We start from the raw sequence: 19,617 nt of genomic DNA on the forward strand, positions 1-19,617 counted from the left end.
AGCAGAACCGTTCGCATCTATCAAGGTGAGCGAGACCAACGAGCTATGCCCACAGGTTGTGACGTCGAAGGCCAGTGTTCAGGCCTTCTATAAGGACTGGTCTCGCGGAGAATAACCTGACTTAGACAACAATTGCGAAAGAAACAAACAAATCCCCCCCCCCCCAAAAAAAAGAACTAACAACGCACACGTCCCTCTTCGTCAACACACACTGCATGAACATACACACACACACATTCACACCTCATGAACACAAACACACAATGCATAAAAGTGAAAAGAAAAGCGCATAAAAAATAACGACACACCTACATTTTGGGGTGGCGCCCACTGGAGGTTGAGCGGGTGGTGGTGGCCTCCTAGGGAGTGGGGAATGACTGAAATGAATTGCCGGATACGTCACAATAAAACCATACATAATATTTGTTTTTATTCGTAGTATGATCTGGGACATAATTTACACAATTAATTTACATACGTATGCATTTTAATTTGCATGGCACACAAGTCTCACCTTTGATACATTAATAATTAAACCAGGGCTTCCAAAACTGGTAAGAGCCCTGCCCCATTCACCTTACGTGTGTAACCGAGACCAATCGTTATATAGAAGGCATGAACACTGACCTGCAACGTCACAACCTGTGGGCAGTTTAGACCAGCAGCGTGTTGCCACCTCACACGTGTCACTGGTTTTCCTGGCTAGCTCAGGCAACTCATTCCATGCTCTAATAGCACTAGGGAAGAAGGAGCATTTGTACACATTTGTCCTAGCATATGGAACGAGGAATGTTTGCGTTGAGATTGAAAGTTATGCACTTTTATTAGATAGCCAAAGCTTGTATAAACCCTCAAAGATAGCAGAATACTATGACTCGATTAATAGTCTGTAGTCTGACTCTAAATCTCTTTTACTTTTTAATATGCCATACGGAACGCTAAACGAATTGCGCTAAATGGATTTAATTTACTTGTTTATATATACAGGAAAGTTTTAATTATTTTGTACCTTTTTATTTTTCTATTTCATTTGGGGCCATCTAATTCAATAATTCGCCTATGGCCTCTAATTAAGTAAGGCCGGCCCTGGTTTGTATGTGTATAGGCGGTCCTTTCCTAGAACCGCCTGGGCGCAGGACATTAAAACTAATGGTCTTTACGAAACAATGACGCGTAAATCTTTTATGACAAGCCTCTACAGAAAGTTCTTATTTTTATATATATATAGTTTTGAACGTTAGAGGGAGAAGTTGGTTGTGTCAAATAAATATTAAATGAAGTTTCATGAGTGTACACCTATTTAAAATACAATTTTCAGACAATAAAGTAAACAAAGCATTTTTTTTTTTGTAGTACACACGGCCATGCTTAACCAGCTCAAAGCTTTTATATATATATATATATATATATATATATATATATATATATATAGTAGATGACAGGGGTTTAAACAGATTGGGCTAACAATGGGGGCAGGTAAAAATTCTTTTTAAAAAAATGATGTAGAAAAGAAAGTTTTCAAAATCGGAAAAAAAGAAAAAAAAAAACAAACTGGCACACAAATGACTGTAGGCCTATACTTGACCTAGTTTATGAATGCTTCCGAGTCTCATACACCAGATACACCAATTTTACATTCTGATTATGTTCTAAATTAACAAATCAACTTAATGGATAGCATCGTGGCATTATACAATCACGCATAGGTATATTTCTCTACAGCTATCTTTCACCTTTTTATTAATAATTTCCTGCGCTTGGCTTACCTCCCCCTAGCGTAGTAGATTTTCTCCCCTACAATTAATATATTCTATGTAAAAAAAAAATAAAAAAAATTACGAATCATTGATTAAATAATTGCACAATTGTAAAATAAATTTCCCGATATTTTATAATTAGTTAATATGTGAAGCTGAGGGGACACAATAGTATAAATAAAAAATAACACCTCAGATCTATTGCGATCTGTTGGGCAGATAGTCATCTGTTTCTGTGGCCCCGGTTTACAAGTGTTTGATGTGACCAGCATAACGACCAATCTCCTTTATTTTCCCCAAGTAGTGTCAGGTACCCATTAAAGCTGAGGCGCCCTGAAGATTCCGAAATTAAAAATCCCAGTCGTCACCAGGAGTCGACCCCCAGGATTCCCCCGGTTTGGAAGTCAATCTTTTACTCCTCAGCCACCGAGCCTCCCAAGTGCACACAGAGACGTCGTAAATAATCTAGAGATTCAATGCCTTCGAAGATAAGATGACTCTTATCTTATAAAATACAGACGTTACTTCAAAAAGAAAAAGAAGATGATTACTCAGCTCGCTACCACCACTCAGATGACTGGGTTTGACATCACTTCCTTACTCTTTCAACAGATGCCACTAACACGGTGTCACTGTGACAGTTTTACTGTCGACCGAGGGAGGTTTCTTAACTTGTGTTGCATGACCTCCAAGCTAGTTGTGCTCGTTCAATTCCTAGACGTCTTAATACAGGTTTTCCGAAATAGACGTCTTAATACAGGTTTTCCGAAATAGACGTCTTAATACAGGTTTTCCGAAATAGACGTCTTAATACAGGTTTTCCGAAATAGACGTCTTAATACAGGTTTTCCGAAATAGACGTCTTAATACAGGTTTTCCGAAATAGACGTCTTAATACAGGTTTTCCGAAATAGACGTCTTAATACAGGTTTTCCGAAATAGACGTCTTAATACAGGTTTTCCGAAATAGACGTCTTAATACAGGTTTTCCGAAATAGACGTCTTGGTGCAGGTTGTCCAAGATAGACGTCTTAGCGCAGGTTGTCCAAACTAGACGTCGTTTTACAGGTTGTCCAAAATAGACGTCTTAGTGCAGTTTGTCCAAATAGACGTCTTAGTGCAGTTTGTCCAAATAGACGTCTTAGTGCAGTTTGTCCAAATAGACGTCTTAATTCTATCTGTTTCATGCAAGATTAACTCTATATACAGGAGTGTGTAACATACAATGAGGACCACCATGTACCGGAATCCTGACCACAGTACTTAAGTATAGCATTATGTCAAAGACTCACAATTCATACTAATTGTGTGTGCTCACAGCAATATGATGAAGAAATGCTGTTGTTTATTTGAATGTTACTGTATTTCATTTGACTTTTATAGGTACTGTATTTCATTTAACTGTTATAGGTATTGTATTTCATTTGACTGTTATAGGTACTGTATTACATTGGACTGTTATAGGTACTGTATTTCAATTGACTGTTATAGGTACTGTATTTCATTTGACTGTTATAGGCACTGTATTTCATTTGACTGTTATAGGTACTGTATTTGACTGGTATATGTACTGTATTACTGTTATTTACTGGTATATTTATAAGCTTTAATAATACGGTTTTCATCGACGTTTAAGATTAAGGTTGATTCAGCTATTTCATGCGAATTCATAGACCCAGCTGTGACATATATATTTAGCAAATACCAGCACAATCAAAGGTCTCTTTCTCTCTATATCTCTCTCTTTATATATAGCATTGATATATGTATATATATATATTTATATAAGCTTTATAAACACAATTAGACGTTGGTCTAAAAGAAGGTCGTTATAACGTTAAGCCTAAATAAAGATAAAAAGAAATGCATTATGTTTCGAGAAATCTCGTGGCCACAACATTGATGTCCCCATTTTCTGCGAGTATCTGGCATGGTATGATTTCATAAAGATAACTTTCTGATCATTATTTTTAAACAAGAAAAAAAAAATATTTGGTAGAACTGCTTGACGCAGACGATCAACGTTATTTGAAAGTTCAGTGTCAAGAAGAGAATTAGGCAGACGTAAAATAAAAAAAAAAAAGGGAAGACATCAGAAATTTAAAAAGTACTCAAGGGGGAATACAATGGCAAATGAAACAGGGGAGTGAATGGAATAGTTTAACCAAAAGTTTACTAGTTCAATGTCAAGAGTGAAATTACGTCGTTTCGTATTCGTAGAGTAAAACTATAAATAAGAGTCGAATACTAATTCGACACACAGTCAAATAGCAGTGAGACATCTTCTAATTGAAGTAAAGGAGTGATTCGATAGTAAAAAAAAATAAAACATTGAAATATAATATCGAAGTCAGGGTGTTATCAGTATCAAATAAAACATCACTTCTAAACAATAAAAACAGTTTATTTGAATTACTATATTTTTGGTTTAACCTTTCGTGAATATTCATGTAATGTCGACGCACTTGAAATATGATTCCTTGGCTAATATTATTTTTCAGTTACACAGAAAACATGGTTGTAAGAAAATGATAAGATTTATTAGAATGAACTAGAATGGCTTCTGACAGAGAGAATTGGAAAACCTAGATTACGTTCCTGTCATGGCATTCTCAAGACATAAGTCATAGGTACAATAATGATTATTGTTTATGACACCAACCCATTTCCCTAAGTATAATTACTGCCCCATTGATTGGACATATAGATTATCGATTTTTTTTTATTTCTTGTTCATTAAAGTTGCATTCGGGACTCACTTGTCACTGGAATAGCTTTGATGATCAATAAGTATTTAGTTCAAATGCAACACATTGACAGTGGTGGGTAGTAGCCACTGTGTTCTATGGTTTTTCGTAGGCGCAACCCGCTTGATGGGGACTCCGCCTCGGAGGTTACAGAAAATATGTAGACCTCGTTAAGTTGCCATTCTTTTTACAAAGCTTATATCAGCTCACACTGCCTGTCTAGTAAAACGTTTGTACAGGTTGTTTCTCCCACGCCCATTCTCAGATCAAGTTAAAACTTAGCACAATTATTCATTGGCGTGGACAATGCACAAATCTATAATAAATTTGAAGAAATAGTCAGTTAATTACTGGTTAGTAATGCATTCGTTGGATACCAACAAATGAAATTAATCCTTAAGTATTCACAAATATGGTTAAATATGTCGGTTTTGTCCCCTTAAATAAGTGTGCACGTTATTTCTCCCACACCCATTTTTTTAAACCCATTTGAAACAATTATTTAATGTACCTAACAAAACAGTCAATTAGTTATTGGTAATAAATTATTTTGTTTGATATTGAAAAGGGGGATAAGTGTTAAGTTCCTCCCCTTAATCGATGAATGAACTTTTTATGTTGTGTCTGTTGTATTTATGTGTATGTTTCTGTTGTCTTTATATGAGAAAAGAGTCCTTATAATCACAACAAATTTCCATAAGAATCAATAAAGCAGTCTTAGTCTTAGTTAGATAAGCTTTGTTTAATTTTTAAAAATGTTTTGCTTCTTTTGTTTCAGACCAAGTGGACTAGTCATGCTAAGGGCTTTTAATCTATGTTATAACGAGGAGCCAAATGAAGACATCGTTTACATTACTATACAAGGAGGAATTCACTTTAGTCATATTGATTCTATAATATGTTTTGTTTACAAGTGTTTATTCCTTGACCCACGTGTGCTGTCACTTGTGAATCAAGTGTGCAGCTCGGAAAAAATATTTGAAAAAAAAAAAAGGGGGGGGGGGTTGGAGCAAGCAAAAATTGCCTGTCCTAAAGGTTGCTTCTGCTCGGTGAATCTGTTTTAGGGTTCATCTTCACCTGTCCCTTAGTCTGTGGAACCGTTGGGGCACCACACAGGATCTGTTGACCGTCTTACTCCATTCCTCTCTGTCTATTGCCTTGGAATTTCTTTCAAAGACAGGACCATCCGTTCCTTTATGTTGTCTTCCCATCGCTGTCTCTGTTTCTTCTTCTATTTCCTAGTACTGTTCCCTGAAGGAAGGTCTTTGCGATAACTGAGAACTTGGTGATATGACCACAGAGTTTGAGATTGCTATTTTTGACAGTAGTTGGCACGTCCAATAGCTGTATTCAGTACTTTTTTTTTTAGGTGACGGTACGCACCGGTATGGCGTAACGGAACCTTTTTGAATGTAAGGAAAAAATTATTACTTTTCTTGTATTTTAACGTTTATTAATAATTTATTAGTAGTTAAAAGTTAAGCAATTTATCACTGAGTACCGGCACCTATTTAAAAAAAAAAAGCACTGGCTGTATTGACCCTGTTTCTAGTCTCTTTATTTGTGATCTATCTGTAGCATCCCAATCCCACTGCTGGGATCGTTGTCTCTAGACCTTGAACGCTGACTGTTTTAGGGTTAAGTTAATGATAAAGCACACAGCCACTACTATGCGATATAGCCACGTTTGGAATTCCTTTTCTACCATTTTAGAAGAAATATTGCGACTCAATTTTGACTTAAATCATCTTTTTTTTCCCCTTTTCTAACCACAATGTGGGAGTCTGGAAGTCAGCGTGTTAAATCATCCTTAAAATATCATCCTTAAAATATTATCCTTAATATTTTTTATTGTTTTTTATTTTTTTGTGTGCGTTTGCCTGCAGTTTGCTCATTATATAGGACAGAAAGACCTGTCCATCTATGCCACGAAAGTAAAAGAAAAAAAAAGCTCCCCTTTCGGACCTTGCGGTCTATATGGTGTAAAGGCCATCTGTTTCTGTGGGTGTCATGTAGCCAGCACAACGACCAACTCAGAGGCGCCCTAAGGATCCCGAAATAGAAAAAAATCCCAGATCTTTACCAGGATTGGAACCCGGAACATTCCGTTTCGATAGCTAAGCGCTTTACTATTCGGCCACCGCGCCTATGTCTCTACGCCACGAAGGTAAAAATAAAATCTGTACATTATCTTCTATCGTCATCTCGTGCGAATTTTTAACAATGGTGACAGGACGAAGGTAGTTTTTAAAACAGCGAAAAGTCTTTAACAGCGAAACACATGGCTCCTCCCCCCCCCATCCTCCCCCAGTGTTCCTACACTGTTTGCCCACCCCCCTCCCCCCCACAGTTCAGATAAAAGAATTCCCTCAGCTTTGTTCAGCTCTATTGTCTCCAAGGGGGCCATGACGTCAGTTGAGCCTAGCCATTTCTAACGGTCAATGGGTGGTGACTATGTACACGTGTGTAACGGAGGGAGGGGGGGGGAGTGGGTAGCGGGCAAGGGGTTTAGCGTCGGTCGTCCACACGTCAATAAAGAAAACCTTAGTCAGGTCAACCGTGTCCTGTTAGAAAGAGCCTTAAGTGTACTGTACGGTACATTGGTGTGTCTCTGGACAGTGAAATCTGTAAACTATAACATTCATGGATCAGTAAACTTAGTTATTCAGTTAGTCTCTAACCCCCCCCCACACACACACACAAAATAATAATATGACGACGAACTTCAAATGAGCATTAAAAAAAAAAAAACGCAGGGAAGAGACCGACAGCAAAACCTAAAGGAGACCATATCAAAGTAAATGACGTTATGGTCACAAGGCCTTCGTCAATTACATCGAAAACAATGGACCTCATTCACCAATCGTAAACAAACAACATTTAGCCACGTGCTTCTCTATCTCTTCTATACAAATAACGCAACCCATGAAGGCTGTCACGTGATACGTTTTTTTTTTTCATTGTTTTATCAATATTATCACGAGGCTAAATGTTGTTTGTTTACGATTGGTGAATGAGGTCCGTTAGAGAAAAAAAAAAGCAATTGTATCTAACTGCCCAAGTTTATTTGTCCCACTTTGTTGCTCTTTGAATTTAAACAAAAAATTATCTTCATTAGGACATGAATAACTCCAAAAAACCAATGAAATGTAACACCAATTTAAAATAAATGCGAAGTAAGAATTTAAAGCACACATTCTTCTATACCTAGATACAAATTAGAATGAAAAGGTTTTCAAAGTAAACAGGCTCAAATGGGACCATTTCTCTGTCATCTGTCATGGGCTATGTTACGTGGAATGAAAACGAAGATAGCAAAACTCATGAATATGTAAATGTGGAGTCTATATTACGGGCGAATCAAGATATTTAAAATGTATTCCATTCAAATTTAGCCAGGGTCGGCCTCAGACATAGATAAAAGAAAAAAAGTATATTAATGAAAAACTTGTGAAACATGGATCAATGGACCTCATTCACCAATCGTAAACAAACAAGATTTAGCACGTAGTGCTCTATCTCTTCTATATAATTTACGATCTCATGTTTAATTCATGATGGTTGTCACGTGACAGGTTTTTTTTTCGTTATTTTATCAATAAGATCACGTGACTAAATGTTGTTTGTTTACGATTGGTGAATGAGGTCCATTGTTAAACATATCATAACTCCATGGCTCTATATCTACTAACCTAGCTGCAAGTCTTTACTATTTTAAAAAATTATACACAAATGTTTAGATCTACTTGTTAGACTGACTACATATGTTACAAGACCAATGTTTCTTCTAAATGTTGAAATGTCGAAACATTGTTTCTAGCCTGGTGATCACGAATCGTCCATGAAGCACGTTCGTGCTATCGGCGCTATATGATTTAACTTAATTGTTGATTTAGATATAGATTCAAAAAAGGTTTTTATTCACTGCGTATTTTTTTTTTGTCTTATTTTTCTATTTCACTCGGAGCGCCCTATTCACTTCGCCTAAGGCCTCCAATTACCTAAGGCCGGCCCTGCTGTAATCTATATTATCTTATGATGTCCTCCGTATTTTAGTAATTCAAAGCCTAACAGTTCGGTGTTCTAGTATGCCTGTACTACTTTTTTTTAAGTCCTTGATTTGCATTACTGAATGAACCATATCAGAGGATAGGATATAAATAGGTGTTACTATTCAACACGCATTCTCCTTCCCCCCTCGTAACTAGATGAGATGCGATCACCCTCCCCACGTTAAGATACACTTTATTTCCCCTGCTCCTTACTATCCAAACACCTTCAAATTCTATACACATTTCATGATATTAACATCTTATCAATTAGACGTCGTTACGTCACAATGTCCCACTGGTCTGGTGCCCAATCCTATAGCCTTAAGTCTACATCTATTCATCTGTGCAAATACACAGGAAGATGGAATAATCGCTATCTTGAATATGAATATACCGCTGCTTAAATTATAGGCTTCGCTTGGTCTCGGAAATCTGCGTGTGTTAACTACAGGGGTGTGCATCGTCGTCATCAATGATCAGCCGTTCTCAGGGAGCAACGGTTCTCGCATTTTTAAAGATGTGGTACCAGGATATTGTAGTCTACAGTGACACGAAGACATGTGTTCAAGTTTGTTGTATGCGTTCAGCACGTCCCTTAAGAAATGAACACTAACGTCTGGCTCAAACCTCATGAGGAGGCGCGGTGGCTGAGCGGTGAAGCGTTTGGCTACCGAATCGGGGTCCGGGGTTCGAATCCTGGGATTTCTAATTTCTGGATTTTCGGGCGCCTCTGAGTCCACCCTGCTCTAGTGGGTACCTGACATTAGATGGGGAAAAGTAAAGGGGGTTGGTCGTTGTGCTGGCCGCATGACACCCTTGTTAACCGTATGCCACAGAATCAGATGACCTTTACATCATCTGCCCTATAGACCACAAGGTCTGAAAGGGGGAACTTTACTTTTTTTTTTTACAAACCTCATGAAGGACTGCGGGGGATGGGAGCGGGTAGGATTCAAAATCGGGGCCTTCGTGACGACAGTTCGAAACACAAAGTACACGGCCAAGAAGCCATGCACGTTTAAAAAGTGTTACAGGTTTGAGGCAAACTATTTGTCTTGTGTAGATACTGTTGTGTTGGTGGTTGTGTTGGTGGTTCATGTCTAAATTCTAAATTCCATGTTTTTCAGGAAAGACCAAGTAAAAAATAAAACCAGACTAAATTGGTTACGACACCAAACAGACACTGACCACATCATTACAAAAGAAATATAATATTGAGGTTGTCATGTGGCCATCACAAATACCAACCGACTTTTATTTAAAAAAAAATAAATAACAGGTACACAAGAAATTCCGATGATCAAAATCCAAATATTCACCAGGTTTGGAACTCGGAACACGTGAGCCCTCGCTTCAGAAGCCAAGCACCTTACCACCATCACTTAATGTAAACTGAGTATCAGCTAATTATAAAAAAAAAAAAACAACAAATCGCTAACGTTGGTCTGTAAATCATAAATTTTTTTTTTTAAAGACTTTAATGATTTGACATTTTTACGACAAGGATATAATGGCAGGATGCTGGGTGTGGTAACAAGGTCGTGAAAAGCGCGTGCCGAACTATGAAAGTGAAACTGAAAAATGAAATACCAAAACCTATGTCCTAGACTTCCCAACCCATGACAGCTGTTTCCGTTAAGATAGCTGTTGACAACAGAATGAAATGTAGGGCCCCTATTCGATGGACACTTTTTTTTTTTACTATTCCCTTCAGACTTGAGATAACGTTAGCGTTGTTTTGTTCTTTATATTTTTAGGCACGCAAGCCGACTTCTGTGTGTGTTTGTGTGTGCGAGCTATGGCAGTGGCGTGCGAGGGGGAAATGGGCGGAGTGTGGCATGCTGCAACAACAACAAAAAATTATCAGGATCAGGTGGATGGCAGCCTGGTCGTGTGGCATGCGCTCTAAACTGTCGGCTGGATGGTCCCGTGTTCGAATCTTGCCTACTGCCATAGCTCGCCGCCTTGCAAGAGGTTTGGACAACGATCTTATATGAATCAGGGGCTGGGGGGGGGGGTTCTTTGGATGGTACTATCCCAACACATGGTCAGTGCAGACGGTGGGTCCGTATATGGCCTCAGCCTCGAGGCCTCCGCTAATTCAAAAATATAGGCTACTTCATTTTATTAAAGCTTTTGGCGTAGGGTAGGAATCAGGGGCGTAGCTCGGAATTTTTTATCGTTCGGGGGCCCGGGGGGTAGACCTCTTTGGGGGGGGGGGGCTGCATTTTGCGTGATATTGAATTTTTAATGTAATAATCACTAATTTGGGCCCCCCTCAAGTGGGGGCCCGGGGGGATTTTCATTTCCCCCCCCCTTCCTCCCCCCACCCTAGCTACGCCACTGGTAGGAATCCACAAAAACCAGCCGACCCCGTGTCATCGATTAGACAATGCAGATCGCATACCACATGACCAGACAGCCATCAAAACACAGGTCTCTGACAACCTTATACAGAATAGGTCACATTTAAGATCTGAGATTAATATCTATTGCAGAATATATCAAGAATCTAGATAGATGACTTTTATTGCTTTTCGAGAATGAGTTCCGAGTCTCGACTAACCAGTTTAATCTAATCTACTAAAGATCTAGATCTATTAAAGTACAATAAAATGTTCTAAATCTGTATGGAGTCTCTTTTATGTGATAAATGTCTAAGTATGTGACATATCATGTGTTAATGCTATAAATATGATTTTAAAAATAAATAAATAAAACCGCCTGTGGCAAAATCTATCGTTATTGACGATGCTTACCTTATTTTATATAATGAAATCCTTAGAAAGTAGATCTATCACTTCATTACAAATCCATGAATATTGTTAAACTGAAGCACAAATCGTTAATTTAATGAACTGATCTAAACACACAATAAATGTGTAGTCCTGCTATATTATCTCATAAAAATTAGCAGACACCGGACATATGAGCGAGGCTACTTCTCGCAGAAGTCAACATTATATTTAGCGCGAGAGTTCTCAGCCCCTTCCCTTGTGTGACATGTGACATGCATGCCGTTAGAGCGAGGCGACTCCACGCTACCTGTCGGCGACAAGTTCTCTGCTGCTCCATGCGGGGGCGGGGAAATAATGGACGGTGTGCGGTGGGGGGGGGGTAGAGTGTGTGGACTGGGGGAGGGGTGGGGGGTTGAATTCCACAGGTATGGGAAACGTGTACCCAGAGCCTGCTTTAATGTTCTTTTTGTTGATAAAAATTGAAAGAGTGGGGTGAAGACAACGGGAGGGGGGGGGGGGGGAAATTTCAGAAGATGAGAAAGAAGAGAAAGCAATTGGAGAAGGTTATCCATAGTTATTTACCCAATTAACCATAGTTTTATTACCCAATTATCCATAGTTATTTACCCAATTATCCATAGTTTTATTACCCAATTATCCATAGTTATTTACCCAATTATCCATAGTTATTTTACCCAATTATCCATAGTTATTTACCCAATTAACCATAGTTTTATTACCCAATTATCCATAGTTATTTTACCCAATTAACCATTGTTTTATTACCCAATTATCCATAGTTATTTTACCCAATTAACCATTGTTTTATTACCCAATTATCCATAGTTATTTTACCCAATTAACCATTGTTTTATTACCCAATTATCCATAGTTATTTTACCCAATTAACCATAGTTTTATTACGCAATTATCCATAGTTATTTACCCAATTAACCATAGTTTTATTACGCAATAATTCATAGTTATTTACCCAATTAACCATAGTTTTATTACGCAATTATTCATAGTTATTTTACCCAATTAACCATAGTTTTATTACGCAATTATCCATAGTTATTTTACCCAATTATCCATAGTTATTTTACCCAATTATCCATAGCTATATTAACCAATTATCCATAGCTATATTACCCAATTAACCATAGCTATATTACCCAATTAACCATAGTTTTATTACCCAATTAACCATAGTTTTATTACCCAATTAACTATAGTTTTATTACCCAATAGGAGAGGAATCGCGTATCTTATTCTTTATTGTAAAAAATAACTACTATGAAACAGGGGCGGACTGGCCAAATCGGCATTCGGGCTAACGCCCGGTGGTCCGTACCCACTGAAAAGGCCTCATGATTGCCAGTAAAAGGCTTTAATATTTTATAACATTCTTTTTAACTGCAACACTTTGAGCGTCGTGATTTAAAAAAAAAAATCTTTTAAAGTCTAATACTAATCTAAAGCTTTGTCGTATATACCCTACATCCGTATATAGTGCTTCTAGTAAACTTCAATTCCTTTATATACACTAAACTAAACGATAAACAAGAACCTTATGGCCATTTTTTTTTTATAGAGATCGACGTTAGTGTGAATATATTCGGATAAATCTATTTATTAAGAGACCAACCAAGAGTTATGTCCTTTAGATGACATGTCCAGTCACATACGAATTCTTATTGGTTTGGTGGAGTTGTCGCAAGATATCGCTACGAAGTCCTTCATAGATTATAACTATTATCTTGAACAGTGTAGAAATGTGTTAATTGGAATCAAAATGCAAAAGAATCGAAAAAGAAAGAGCAGAAAATAAGTCAGATAAAAAGCAACTATTGTTAGAGCCCTGTGCAAAATAATAATAATAATAATAAAAGTAAATAAAAAATGTAAAATTCTGAATGTTTTCTCACAATCAGTAGAGATTCACCAACGTTATGATGGGAGCAAATATGAATGGACAGGCTCAACGTCATAAGACCTTCACTGAACGTCTGTGGCATTTTACGTCTCGAGAGACGATCTTTTCCCTTTGCAACTTCTTGTGTGACTAAAGAGGCCAATCCTTGATACACAGCTGCGATCGCAGGTTGGGCATATATAATCACCAGGCGCCGTTGCATTTTCACCCTTCTTTCTTCTTCTGTTGTGTATGACATCTGCAATCTGTGACCCTTCTTTATGCTCTCTCTCCATGTGGATCTGTCCAGTGCCACCTCTTCCCAGTTGTCAGTGTCGATTTTGAAGAGCTTCATGTCGCGTTTGCATACATCCGTATAACGTAAAAGTGGGCGACCAGCGGCTCTCCTGCCTTCTATTAGATCGCCATACAGGATGTCCTGTGGAAGTCGACCTACTGGCATTCTACGAACGTGGCCAAGCCAGCCAAGGCGTCTGCTGCTGATAACAGAGCGGATGTCCTGGCATCCTGCTCTATGTAGCACTTCCTCATTGGTTATCTTATCTTGCCACCTTATTTTAAAGATCCGCCTTAGGCATCGGAGGTGGAAGACATTCAGCTTTTTTTCCTGCCATGAATAGGTTGACCATGTTTCACTTTCGTACAGCAAGGTGCTCAACACACAGGTCCGGTAGACTAGGGCTTTGGTACTGCTAGTCAGCAATATGTTGTCCCAGACTCTTTTCTGCAACCGTGACATGGTGGTCATTGCCTTGGCTATCCTGTTGTTTATGTCTTTATCCAGTAGAGTGTTGTTGGATATGATGGAGCCAAGGTAACAAAAGTGATCAACAACTTCTAGTGGTTGGCCATTAATGCTTACTTGAGGTGCAGTGTTTGTGTTTTGGACAAGTATCTTAGTCTTGCTTTGACTGATGTTTAAGCCGAACTTCTGGCAAGCAGCAAATAGTTTGTCAACCATGGACTGTAGCTGAATATCAGAATCAGCCACAATAGCTGCATCATCAGCATACAGGAGTTCCCTGACAAGTAGCTTCCTAACCTTGGTTTTTGCCCGCAGCCTTGATACATTAAATAGTTTTCCAGAGGATCTTGTATGGAGAAACACACCTTCGTTTATGTCGCTGTACGCATAATGCAGTAGACAGGAGAAGAATATGCCAAACAGAGTAGGTGCGAGCACACATCCCTGCTTGACACCACTGCAAACCTCAAAAGGTGCTGATTGGGCTCCATTGAATTTGACAGTACATTTAGTTTCCTCGTGAAAACACTCAATTAACTTCAGTAGTTTGGGAGGGCAACCTATTTTCCTCAGGAGTTTGAAAAGGCCACTTCTGCTGACCATGTCAAAAGCTTTAGTCAGATCAACAAAAACAATGTAAAGGGGTCTGTCTCTCTCTCTAAATTTCTCCTGCAGTAGTCGTAGAGAAGATATCATGTCTATAGTGGATCTACCACTCCTGAATCCACACTGAGACTCTGGGTAGACTCTAGAAGCTATCACTTGCAGCCTGGATAGTGCCACTCTAGCAAAGATTTTGCCCACTATACTGAGGAGAGAGATACCCCTATAGTTGTTGCAGTCACTCCGATCCCCTTTCACTGAACGTAAGTATATTAGATTACCGCCAAACTAGTGGACTTAATAGTATGTTGTGTGCGTAGGCAGCTCTAAGATGCAGACAGCCAAATTGGGTTTCCAGGTTATTGAGAAAGCAGTATTTGACCTTGTGAGTTAAGTGCACTTCTCCTTTCGGACCTTGCGTTTAAGGGCAGATGATGTTAAGATCATCTGTTGCTTTGGACAAAGGCTAACGAGCGGCACAACGACCAACCGTCTTTGCTTACCCCCAATTAAGGTCGGGTACCCGTTAGAGTTGGGTGAACTCATGGGCGCCCTAAAAACCCCCAAATTCAATATATAATGTAGACATTGCTTTTTCTACATGACTTTTTTTTTTTTCAATTTCTATAAGCTAAATTCTGCGTTTTAAAATAGTTCATGTTTTAGGATTTAGGAATATTAAGTATAAATACCTCTGTGTATCCTGTTAGGAAGGTGATTACCTTTTCAATTTATAAATAAAATATTTAAAGTAATATTGGTTTACAATAGAAATGTTCTGCGCCTTTTAGAGATACATTTTATTACAATAAATATAAAAATAGTTTTTTTTCCTTGTAAAATTGTTGTAATAATTAATTTTACAAAATATTTAGTAATATTATGCCAGTTAGAATATTTACTTTAAAAAAGGATTTATTATCAAATAAAATTTTCTTATTTAAACACCTAGACACCTATGTCGTTGTACTACGAAAATATAAAAAAAAGAAAGGTCATTCCTTCGAAGGTAGATGGCTATTGGAAAAGATGTCATCTATTTTGAATTTATCACAGTATTACTAAATTTAGAATTTTTAAGGTCAACTTCAATGTTAGCACTTAACGTACTCTTCCATTTTACTAATAATAATTTAAAACATATAATATGTTTTAATTCATATTAAGTTCAAAGCATTTTTTAAAATAAAATACTGAATTAAAAAAATGTAGATTTAACTTTCAGAAAGAAATTATATTTAAAGTACGTATAATAACCTCAAATTTCGTTGACTTTGATTGTGTGGCACTTGCGTAGAACATTAGCTTTTTATATCAAAGGTACAGAGTTCGAGTCTCTAATAGATTTTTCTTTCATAACGTTTTTTTTTTTTACACTTATTTTTAATTATTAAATAACTTATCTTATCTTATATAATACAGACGTTACTTCAAAAAAAGAAGATGATTACGTCCTACGCGACATGCATTTAGTCATACATATTAACCAATGACTTAAATTCTGCCTAGTCACCGGTTTTCCTGGCTAGCTAAATAACTAAAAATTGCAATATATTGTGTTAACCTATATTGCCTTTTTTTTTTTGTTTGTTTGTTTTACTCTAGGATGCTGTTACAAAATGCGTAACAAAATGTCTTCACTCTTACCAATTAGAAGCTATCCTTAGCATAAATCAAGACAAAGTCTGTTTGATTTTGTTGACGTCTTAACTAGCTTTTCTTTTAATTTGATGACTTTTGTACCTTTATTATAGATGATTCTGACAGCGAGTCGTGTCAAACAGTATGACCTTACCAGCTTTGAATGCCTTGAATTGGAATGTCAAGTACATGTATATGTTAATGTATATGGTTGCAGACTTTTTTTCATAATAAGAGATTCACCATTCCAAGTGTTCTACTTTATTCATTTATCAATAGTGCTGATCAGATAGTTTCAAAATCATCTAATTAATTATTTATACAGCAAAGTACTTTCGATACATTATTAAACTTTACATAATACTTTTGAGGACAGATATGGTTGGATGCCCATCATCATCATATGGCATACAATTTATGGGCCGCATTGTATAGAAATGCCCGTGGCCGATTTTGATATCTGGTCCGTCCCTGCTAGGAACTAAAAACTCAAAATAATAAATGAAAATTTATCATAGAATCCGCATATTGATGAAACTATTTAAAAAAGTCAAGCAAAACATTAGAGCTTGTCATGTGAAGATAAGATAAGATAATTTTTATTGGACCAATCAAATGCAAATTCAGTTTTACTATCCTTGACCACCTCAGCGTAACTACAGTACAATAACACATAAAATTAAAATGCTATTTAACTGTAGTTAGGCCACTAGCTATATGTGTCCTCTGCTTGGGAACACTCAACTCAAAAAAAAAAAACATAAAAAAACCTAGACATGGAACAACTATAAAATAGAGCCGTGAGATTTATAACAACCGAATATTTTCATTTGATTAGAGTAACACCTTTAGTCAAATCACTAAACTTAGAGACTTCAGGACAGATGAATAAAAAGTAAAGTAGCTATATTCATAAAACACTGAACCATAGTTTACAAGTAGAAAAACAAAACCTAATGAAATACTCAGAAAGACAAAAAGATGGAGGCATAATATAAGATAAGATAAGTTAAAATAAAATAAGATAAGATAGGGATTCATTGGCTGCCTTGTCGTGTGGGTATGCGCTTTGACCAAACACATAAAACAAAGAACATTCTTTACACATATTTCTGCAGAATATTTTAATTTATTTATTTTATGTCTATGATTTTAACAGTAAAAATGATAATACCTACTAAAAAAAATTGAAGCAAAAATTTGGAATATTGCAACGAACTAAATACACACACAAACACACACACACACACAGTTTACATCATAGACATAAAACTTAATTAGTAGGAGATCTAGACTAACAATAATAATTATTTTTGTACTAATTTTTTTTGTTTAGCGAAATTTCATGCTTTTAGCTTTCTCAATGCACTATGATACTTTCACTATCCAGTTGGGAAAGGGGGAGGGAAGAAGGGGCATCTGTCAAGCACAATTTCTTTTCCTTGTTCGATACCAAACAAAATAATTTACTACCGATAGTTAATTTACTGATTGGTTCATTTTTAAAATTGATTCTTGTTTTGTCAGGTACAAGAAATAATTGTGCAAAATATCAACTTGATCTGAGATTGGGTGTGGGAGAAATAAGGTGGGCAAACTTTTTGTCCAGTTACACCGACAGAGTGAGTCGATATAAGGTTTGTAAAAAAAATAAATGGAATCTTCAAAATTAAATTTTTTAACAAAAAGCATATACATTTTTTATTTGGTTTATTATAAAGCTTTCCTTATTGTATCTATACACCGGATTCACCAGATTGCTTGTTAGCTGTACAATATAGACACATAGCCAACTGTAAAGTAAATACCACACTAACCGCTAATATTTACATATGCTCTGCAACACATCTTGGACATAATGAAACAAGATCGTCTGCTGACTTAGATAAGGATCAGTGCTCCTCAAAGAGTTGTTCGAGGACCATTGCTTGTATTGAAGTTTTCTAAGCGTTAGCTAATAATTTTAGGCGAGTGCCTGGCCTCTGTGGCTCTTAAAGACGAACTGATTGTGATATTATAAACTCAGGATCTATGTCAAAACATTATCACTACACACAGAATAGGGTGTGTGTGTGGTATGTGATTTTGTGTGTTTTGTGATTTGTGTGTGTTAGCGTTTTGATGTCTTAAAATATTTATATTTAATATATAAAGCAAAAAGTAAGGCGTATGTATGTATGTATGTATATATGTATGTATGTAGGTAGGCCTATGTATGTATGTATGTATGTATGTATGTATGTATGTATGTATGTATGTATGTATGTATGTATGTATGTATGTTACGCTAGTGTGAGGCACCATGCAAGATTTGTCTTTCTCCATTCTTCTCTGTCTTTTGCCTTTGTTAGAACCTCTTTCAATGGCAGACTCGTCCATTCTTTTATGTTGTCTTCCACTCGCTTTCTCTGTCTGCCTCTTCTTCTTTTTCCTGGTACTGTTCCATGAAAGAAGGTCTTTGCGAGCCCCGAAGACCTTGTAATATGGCCATAGATTTTTAGCTTGCCTTTTTTTACGATAGTTAGCAGGTCAACATGGGGTCCAATCGCTGCAGTAACCTTGTCTCTAATCTCTTGGTTTGTGATGTGGTATTTAAATGTGATACCTATGTAGGGTCGGACTGGCTATATGGGCATTCGGGCAAATGCCCGGTAGGCCGGTACCCAAGTGGGCCGGTACCCAAGTGGGCCGGTAGGGCCACCGAAAGGGCTGCATGAATGCCAATAAATTGTTTCAAGATTTATATTATTCTCTTAAAAGGCAACACTTTGATCGTCACGATGAAGTAAAAATACTTTTTTACACTTTTCAAGTCTAATACTAATCTAAAAGCATTGTTGTAAATATCCATCATCCATATATAGTGCTTCTAGTAGACGTCACTAAACGATAAACAAGAAAATTAAGGCATTTATTTCTTATAGAAATCGACGTTAGTGTGAATCTATAAAGGGATCAACAACAACGTTCCAAGTCCTATAGAGGACATGTCCTGTCACATACGAATTGTGTTTTTTTGTTTGATGGAGTTGGCCCGCTACGAAGTCCTTCACAAATCACAATTATTATCATGAACAGTGTTGAAATGTGTTGATTGGAATCAAAATGCAAAATAATCTAAAAAGAAGAAAAAAGAAGAAAAAAAAAAGAAGGAGCAGAAAATAAGTAATATCTATTGCTGGAATGCTTTGCAAAATAATATTACAAAAAGAGTTTATGTTATCACCCAAACTCAGAGGCGCCTCCCCCCCTCCCCAATCGAATTCACCAATGGACCAGGAATATTCAAGCCATAGTTTTGTTTTGATCGTTTAAAGTAATAACATTTTAAAAATCATTTGGCGTTATTTTCACATAAAAGCAAACAGAACAATACGTTGACTTTGATAAGACAATTA

The 19,617-nt window shown here is 37.0% G+C and overlaps 1 protein-coding gene across 3 annotated transcripts in view; it reads right to left on the bottom strand.

Annotated features, from left to right (window-relative positions):
- The window catches only part of LOC106072185 (serine-rich adhesin for platelets-like), a 79,377-nt gene extending 67,809 nt beyond the window's left edge, over positions 1–11,568 (bottom strand). For all 3 annotated transcript variants that reach the window (XM_056017133.1, XM_056017132.1, XM_056017131.1), the window contains exon 1: positions 11,316–11,568. The gene's annotated coding sequence lies outside the window, so the exon portion shown is untranslated. The remainder of the gene's footprint in view (positions 1–11,315) is intronic.
- Positions 11,569–19,617: the final 8,049 nt, after the last annotated feature.

This window comes from Biomphalaria glabrata, chromosome 18, assembly GCF_947242115.1.
Source record: "Biomphalaria glabrata chromosome 18, xgBioGlab47.1, whole genome shotgun sequence".
Lineage (NCBI taxonomy): Eukaryota > Metazoa > Mollusca > Gastropoda > Planorbidae > Biomphalaria > Biomphalaria glabrata.